This window comes from Marmota flaviventris, chromosome 11 (genome assembly GCF_047511675.1).
Source record: "Marmota flaviventris isolate mMarFla1 chromosome 11, mMarFla1.hap1, whole genome shotgun sequence".
NCBI classification, from domain to species: domain Eukaryota; kingdom Metazoa; phylum Chordata; class Mammalia; order Rodentia; family Sciuridae; genus Marmota; species Marmota flaviventris.
Window position 1 is genome coordinate 20,254,346 of NC_092508.1, and position 8,499 is coordinate 20,262,844.

The 8,499-nt window shown below is 42.9% G+C and overlaps 1 protein-coding gene across 1 annotated transcript in view; it reads right to left on the bottom strand.

Moving 5' to 3' along the window:
• Igfbp2 (insulin like growth factor binding protein 2) overlaps positions 1-7,913 on the bottom strand; it is a 101,099-nt gene extending 93,186 nt beyond the window's left edge. The window contains exon 1 of the mRNA XM_071619354.1: positions 7,831-7,913. The gene's annotated coding sequence lies outside the window, so the exon portion shown is untranslated. The remainder of the gene's footprint in view (positions 1-7,830) is intronic.
• Between the last annotated feature and the right edge of the window lie 586 nt (positions 7,914-8,499).

Consider the following 8,499-nt stretch of genomic DNA (forward strand, 5'->3'; position numbering starts at 1 on the left):
TCTCCCATTATTGTGCTGATACAACAGCCGTCCTCTAGCACTTACAAAGCTATATCATAACAGCTTCTCTGCATTTCATGCTAGATTCTAAGCTCCAGGCATCAGGACTCTGGAGTACTCAGTGTCCCTAGCACATTGTGTACATTGACTGTCTCACGGTCATCAAAGAAAGAGTGTTGAAAGAACAGGCTCTCCCTGGGCCAGATGTGTCCTCAAGTCACAGGTCATTGAGATAAAAGTTTCTGGGTGAATGATACAGGGAAGCTGAGTGGTACCCAGCCCATCTCCTCATTGCCCTGGGGCCAGCCTTTGCTAACTCACTCACATTCTTTAGCCGGCTGTTCAGATTCTTTATTAAAGATTCTTGGGCAAATGCTTCCCAACTTCCCATTTTTCAACAGCCGCTTAGAAGACTGGAGGCTACATAAAAATACCAATCTGCATATGAAATCATAGTTATCAGAGAAATTCCCCAGACCCAGAGAATACACGTTTGGTGCTGCCTGGGAGGGGATCAGTTAGGATCAGTCTCATAGAATTGTTCATCAAGAGCGAAAGAGCAAAGCATTTGCTCAAAACTGATTTAACACTTTTCTCAAAGCACCTCAGATGGTTGCAAAACCTCTCTGTGCTGTTAGAAAAGAAAGAAGGGGAGGGGGTTTGGGGGGAGCAAGACAAAACAAATCAGCAGCTTGGAATTGAGAACAAAAAGTCCCAGAATAGGTTCATTTCCACACCACAGTCACTGCAAAACAATTCTTTGGAAAATTCTTTTAGTTAACAAGCCTATGTATCTTGTCTCATTTTATCCTTGCAACAATGCTCCTAGAACCCTTCTGTACCAAGTCTGTCTTCTGCCTGCTTTTGAAGCCTCTGACCAACCATGTCACATTTGATTCACTGTAGGACACTTGTGCTGGCTCCATTCCCAGGCCATGAGTCCCAGCTGGAGCTCCCATTCACATGTCTTTCTTGGCTCCCTCCGCTGTGAGGGATCTCACTCTTTCCCCTCTGGTCTCTTTGATGAAGTTTCTCTTTGTCTTTGGTGTTCTGCAGTTTCATTATGGTGTATCTAAAGATGAGTGGGTTTTATTTATCGAGTTTAGGGTTTATTGTAGTTTCTGAATTGAAAATTTCTCATCTTTCATCAATTCTCAATCAACTTCTCTTCAAACATTTCCTCACCCCCATTACCTTTCTCTATTTTCTCTTCTGGAATTCCTCCTCGATATGTGGTAGACTTTTTCATTTTCTCCTAATATCTCTTTCAGTTTTCATCTCTGGTCTCACCATCCAGATAATTTCTTAGCTTTATCCCCAAGTTTTCCAATTCTTTCTCAACCAAGTAGTCCATGGACTACTTAGCCTATTCATGGGGTTTCAATTTTTAATGATTGTTTCTTTTTATTTCTGAGAAAAAGTACTATTTGTTTTATGTTTAAGATTTAATTTTATTCATTTTCTAGAACTTTTTGTTTTTAAAGGTTCACCGTATGTTATTAGCTATTTTAACATACCTAGTTTATGATCTCCTATGACAGCTCTGTAATCTAAGGTTCTAGAAGTTCTAATCCTGCTGTTTTTTGGACCTGCAGACTCTGGCTCATATTTTTTCTTTTGTGTTGCATGATTTCAGATTGTGAGCTCATCTTCAGCAGGGCTTTAATCTGGAGAAATCAGTGTAATCAAAGTGTTTGCTTCTAACAGAGTATAATTGGCTCAGACCAAATTTTATGTTATTTCTTAGCCTAGGGATTTCTAGGTTGTACAGGAACTATTTATTCAAACCCCAAACCCACCAAAAGCTCATGCCAGTGGTTTAGAATTCTTCAGGGAGACATTTTCCCCTTCTGAGCTAGAGCTCAGTTCAAGATAAACAAGTTTTCTTCTCATTTATCCACACTAGAGATTGACTTTTTATGCCCTACAATTTTTAAAAGCATGTTGTCCTTCAAGGGTCCTGGCTTTATGTGGAAGTTTCAGTGCCAACATGTCATCTCCCTCTGGCTCAAGACTGCTTCCTGTCCCTGGACAGTATTAAAACCCAACCCTCTAACACGAGCTCCAATACCCCTTGTCCCTGGGAACTGCGAGGGACAACCATTCTCTTGCTTTGCTAGTCTCAGCTCCCTCTTGGTATTTAGTTCCTGGATATTTTTTGTGCACTCAGCTTTGTCAATAACAGGTAGTATTTCTTCTTTATAAGTGCTAAGTGCTTATCCTTCATGTTAACTCATTTAATTCTTGCAACACCCCTTGAGGGCTATTCCCAGTTACATTTTCATATAAGGAAATCAAGGTTTGGAGAGGTGAAGTTGTCCAATGTCTCAAAGCCAGTAAGTGAAAAAGCTCAGATTGCAAACTTGGGCATACTGGCTTCAGAGCCCAGGCTGTTCACCAATACTTTTCACTGGTGTCTTCTTTAGGACATTCATGGAATTTTCTAACAAGAAACTATTTTAGATTTCATATTGCAGTTGTTTCTCTGCAAGCATCTGAATGAAGAATAGCTGCATGAATAGGCATGATTTCTGACAAACCAACAGCCTGCTATTATTACTAACTAGTCCTATAGCAAAAAAGTCAAAGCCCATACCAAAGCATATACCATACATGCGAGAGAAGCCAAAATCCAGGCCCTCTCAGGAACATCTGCTAACTCCAAGTACAGGTACATAGTCAGGGATATTTGACTACATTAGAGTTGTCCGGGACTTTAGAGACAATCTTTTTTGAAGCATGGCCCATGAACCAACTGCATCGGAATCAACCCAAGGTACTTCTTATGAGGCCCTACCCCAATCCAATCAATCAGAACTTGTAGAATCAGGTCCAAGAATATACCTTCATAAACAAGCTCTCTACCACATCCTAATTTGAATGCATCTAATTCTAATGCACCTGTTAGAGAAGCACTCTTCAGTGTTTGCTTTGAGTCCAAGTTCCTTCTCAAGGCATGACCTTGCCAGATATGTCAAAGTCTCACGTTCTTTTAATGATGTATTGTCACACAGTTAATGCACAGACAGGGAAGGAAGATCACAGAAGGGGGTCCTCTTCTACAACCCCATGAATCCGAGTTCCTCCTATATCTATCACCCTATGGTGTCATTAATTATACTGGCTGCCTATCTCCCCATAGGCCTGTGAAGGAAGAAAATATTCCCTGGTCAGCTTTGAATCCTTGATACACAGCATAGTACTTGGCCCATAGTTCTCATCGGGTATTCACTGAATGAATAAATTAATTTGAACTGCTCAGTAGCCCTCATGCTAATAAGTGGCACTGTGAGGGTCACAACCTAGGTCTTTAATTATCCAAAGAAGCTGGGAGGGGAAGGGAGGGGATATGGGGTTATTAATGATGGTGGAATGTGATGATCATTATTATCCAAAGTACAGGTATAAAGACATGAATTGGTGTCAATATACTTTGTATACAACCAGAGATATAGAAAGTTGTGCTTTATATGTATAATAAGAATTGTAATGCATTCCACTGTCATATATAAATTTTAAAAAATTATCCAAAGAAACCTTTAAGGGCCGGGGATATAGCTCAGTTGGTAGGGTGCTTGCCTTGCATATAAGGCCCTGGGTTCAATCCCCAGCATCACAAAAAAAAAAAAAATATATATATATATATAATCAAAGAAGCCTTTAAATCTTCCAACCACTCCAGTAGTCATTTTTTTTCCTCCTACTCTTAAAAATCAGATTTTCTTTTTGCCCAAAGGAAGTCTGAGGTATGAGGTGGCAACACACAGCTTCTTTGCCCAATGAGTCCAACTGAGACGCAGGGACTTCTGCACAGGTGCTTAATTGGGAAGGGAGTGAGGACAGAATAGGGCAGATCATTTAGAAGCTGTCACAGAATCATCTAGAAGTTAATAGCTTGGAAAGTAATTAAAGGGCCAGCCTCCTCAAAACACAGTACATCATCTTTGGTCCTTAAAGGCAGGGGAGCTGGGTTGCAAAGCTTGAAGCTCTGGGCTGTCTTTCTCCCAAATAGAGCCTTTAATTTGCAGGCTCATGCCCTTGAGCCTGCAGCTCCAGTGAAGCAGGGCAAGGAAACCTGATGTCAAGGCAACTAACCCCAATCCCCATAACATCCCTCAGGGAAAGGAACAGCCCAAAGACTGACATCTTTCTGAGGGGCTCAGACCCATACTGCTTTCTAAATTCACAACAGGGTTTGTCCAGCTCCTCTGTCCCCAGTTTTGTGCACGTGTTTAAGGTTGCTACTCTAGGAAGAAGAGTCCATAGAAGTCTTCTAGTTTGCTTTTTGCAAAACACGTTGTATTCTAGTTTTTTCAGCTGGTTCCTCTGAAGGGTACTGAGATGAGTGCAACTTGAAGCCCACCCTGACCATTCCAATGAAAGACAGACACAAGTCTTGCCAGGTGGTAGTTCAGGGCACAGTGCTGGCCAGCAGGGAGGCCTCACGATCTCCCATCTGAACACCATCAGCCCTTTGATGTTTCTCTGCAGGTGCCCCATGCCAGAGTTGTTGTTTTAGTGCTCGCAGGGGCTACGTGATGTGGGGCAGCAAGGCGCTGGCAGTGACCCACTCAATTCAGTGCCGTGCAATCCCAGGGCCCTGAACAGAGCTTCACACCCAGGAATCCAGACGCAGCATCAGTTTCCACCTCAGCCCTCCAGTCTTGCCCCCGCCCGTCTGTCTCCAGCCCTTTGTCTCCTTCTCTTTCACCTTTGGCTCACACCTGAGGATGTTTTCACTAATCTGGAAGCCTCCTACAATGCCGCCACAGGGCTGTGGCAGGTGCGCACCAAGACTTCTCAGCTGTCTCACTACCTCCCACCTCACAGGGTTTCCAAGGGAATTAGGAAGCTGGGGCGTCTCAAGATGCCAGGACACCGGACACCAAGTGGCCTGTGTTCTGTCTGTGGATACCTGTGCTTGTTTGTTTGCTTAAATACATTTATTCAAGACAACAGGGAAAGTGCTGCCAGCTCAGTTGTAAGCTGAGAGCCATCAGGCTTTGATTTCTTTCTCCTCATGTCTCAGCTCTGTGAACTATGATTGGCTCCACCTCAAACCTGTTCTCTTCCATGGTGGCCAGATGGTGGAAGCAGTCCAGGCTCCCACCTCTAACCCCAGTCCAGTTCCAATGGGCTCTGGGTGGTCTAGAACTAGTCACATGACCTAGTCATAGGACCACCCCAAATTGGTGCTGTTGCCAAGAGAATAAGATCATCCATTGGCCTCTTGGAGGGAGAGTGAGCTCCATTAGGACCAGAGACTCTAAAAGGCAACAAGTTCCTTAATCTGGAAATAGGGCCACCAAAAATAGCAAATGTCTGGGACAACTAACATTTTGAGCGGTATGAACATTTGACATGCATTTTTTTTTTTTTTAGTATCTATCCCATAAGGTAGATACTAACATCTACATTTAATGATTTTTTTTAAAAAATTGCCCCACATGGTGGGAGAAATGAGAATTCAAGTCTCTGAAGTTGCAGCCACTCTCACACCAGGCTGTATATTAATCACTCTACCACAAACCACTCAAGCTCCAATTCAGAGTCTTTGCGCCTTCTTTCTCTGCTGCATCCAGATGTCACTTGACTCTGTGTTCTAACCTCCCCTCCCCATCTCTCCACCATACACTGTCTCTATCCACTACATTTGTTCCTGCCCTGGCATCCCACCACCTGCAGGTGGTCTTCATCACCTCTCTCCTAAAAAAAACACAGCAGCTTCCTAAGGGGTGCTGGAGACCCTCAAGGATTCCACATTGATGGGCTCTAACAGGATACAGTTCTACACCCGCTTCGTGCACCCTGATTTTTTTTTATTTAAGCCAACATTTTATACCAAATGCTTCCTCAAACATATTATTTCTGGTTTCTCTTGAAGAACTGGAAAACCTGGCAATATTGAACCTGCATCATCCCTACCACCACCAATAATGGACAAAACTGTGTGATTTTTGCCACCACACAAAGTCACATGTCATTTTGCCATGTCTCCTGTTCTTTCCCTGTTCTCCTTAAAAGTTAAATTAAAATGTTCAAAGAAGTTCTACATCCACATGTTTAAAAGTCAAAGTGTGAAAAAGAGAACACAGTGAGCAGTCTGATTTCAACTCTTGTCCCATAGCCACGTGGCTCCCCTATCTAGTAGCCTTCCACAGATATTCTGTACAAACACACACACATGATAACACACTATACTCCCTGTTCTTTACCTTGCTGTTTTCTCTCAGTATTATCTATTAAAGATTACTTCCTGCGGGTCTGTACAAAAATAACTTCCTCATTTTGATTTTTTATAGTGGAAAATAATTCTATTATGTGGATAAATTATACTAATTTGACTAATGCCCTATTAAATGGACTTTTGGGATATTTCTAATCATTTGCTATTATAAGAATTACATTGACAACAATAATGTCATTATAACCAAACATTATTCTATTATATTGTTATAACTACATATCAATGTTATTTCACACATAAATAAGAATAAATGTTGGAAGTGAAATTACCAGGTCAAATAGCTTATGCTAAGAAATGAAGGTTTTCATTGCAAAAGTCAAAGTATGTGATATCAGAAAGATCAAAGCTGACTCTTACTAAGCTTGTTCCACAACACTGACTGAGATATATTTGTGTTTCTGTATCTCTTTCACTAGACTATAAGTTCCATGAAGGCAAGAATCTTTCTGTCTTATATAATAATCATTGCATTCTTGGCATCTAACACCATGCCTAGATGATAGGAAGTGCCAATAAACAGTTGCTAAAGGAGAGAGGTAGGCAGGATTATTTTGAATGGAGGTTGGGCCCAGGCCCTAGAGGTCATGCCCAACCAATGCTACATATCAGTGTTATTTCACACATAAATAAGAATAAATGTTGGAAGTGATCTCATAGAATAAGGCTTTCAGAAAGTTTCCAAAGTATACCATCAGGGGAAAATAAGAGTTATTCCACCCCAAGGCCAGGCCACAGAAGCTAATACATGTTTCTTTCTGAGACAAGCAGCCATATTGGATGAATTCCCCTAGTTGGTCCTGTAAAGACTCTGTGAGAGAAGTCAGCCTCTTTCTACTCAGGCAAAAGTCAAGCTGGAAGGGCAAAGTCAAGCTGGAAGTAGAAAAGACAGTCCATCAGAAAAAATAGCCAATGCTGTGGCCTCATTTTCATTTTAACTAGGTCCACATTTGCTCTCCAGCTTGGCAGAAGGATGTTCACAAATGCCTGTCATTTTCATCCAGATATTCTGCAGATGGCTTCCAGAGTCCCTGGATGGTGTATGTCTTGGCATACCTCTACTCACAGGACCTTCAAAAGGTCTATCCCTAAGTAAATTCAATAAAACAAAATGAACAAGTCCTTGGCACTAACTGGAATTGTCTCCAAACTCAATACTGAGACCTGGTGCACTTTTCAAAATGGAATCCACCAGCAGGCCCTAATGTTGGATATGTTGGATCCATTAATGCACGAAGGCAGAGGGTTGGAAGTGTAGGCACATGATGCTAATGGTTTGAGAACCCCTTCCCTCCCAGTCCAGCAAAACCAACCAAGTTTGGGAGGAGGGAAAAGATGAGGAAGAACAAAGAGAAAAGGAAGATGGAGGGAGAGGAGAAAGGAAAGGGAAAGAAGAAGACTCTTCCCACCTGCGGAGAGGTGGATGAGGCTGGAAGGGACCAGGAGAGCCATGAAGACAAGTGTCCTAACATCTGGATCAGGAGATGGAAAGGAAAGAAGGGGGTGGTGTCAGTCAGCTTTTCCTGACTGTGAAAACACACCTGAGAAAAACAACCTAAAAGGAGGCAAGATTTGTTTTGGCTCACAGATTCAGAGGTTTCACTTCATGGTCTGCTGACTCCACTGATTGGGCCTGAGGTGAGGCAGAGCATCATGGCAGAGAAGGCATGGTGGAGCAGAGCTGTTCACCTCCTGCAAAGCAGAGAGAGAGCAAGAGAAAGAGAGATGTCTTGGGACAAAATGTACCCTTGAAGGACATGTCCCACCTCCTCCACCTAGGCCCCACCTCCTGAAGTTTCTACCACCTACTAACAGTGCCACCAACTGGGAACCAATCCTTGGACACATGAGCCTTTGGGGGACATTCCAGATAACAGGAGGGAAGAGAATGGAAGGGGGAAGGAGAGGAAGGTGGGGACACGGGAAGCCATGCAGGGATGCTAGGGCCCCTCTGCCCTGGTCTGGGGGAAGTCGTGCTTCAATCCCCCTGAATCTCCTTCACAGGGAAGAAGGCCTTCTCAGGGGAGAACCACAGAGAGTCCACCAGAAGCTGCTGCCTGGGAGGTTATGGAAACAGGGTCTGCGGGCAGGCTGATTGGAAAGGCATTTCGGCGATGGTTTGCCCTGGTATGTGAAATATTTGTCCTGCTTAGATAGTTGGCAAACATTTTAGAGGCAAAATGGAATTTATTAACAGAAATATTTGTCAAGGATTTCTCTGTCCTCCCCCTCTCTGTTCTTTCCTTCCTTCCTTT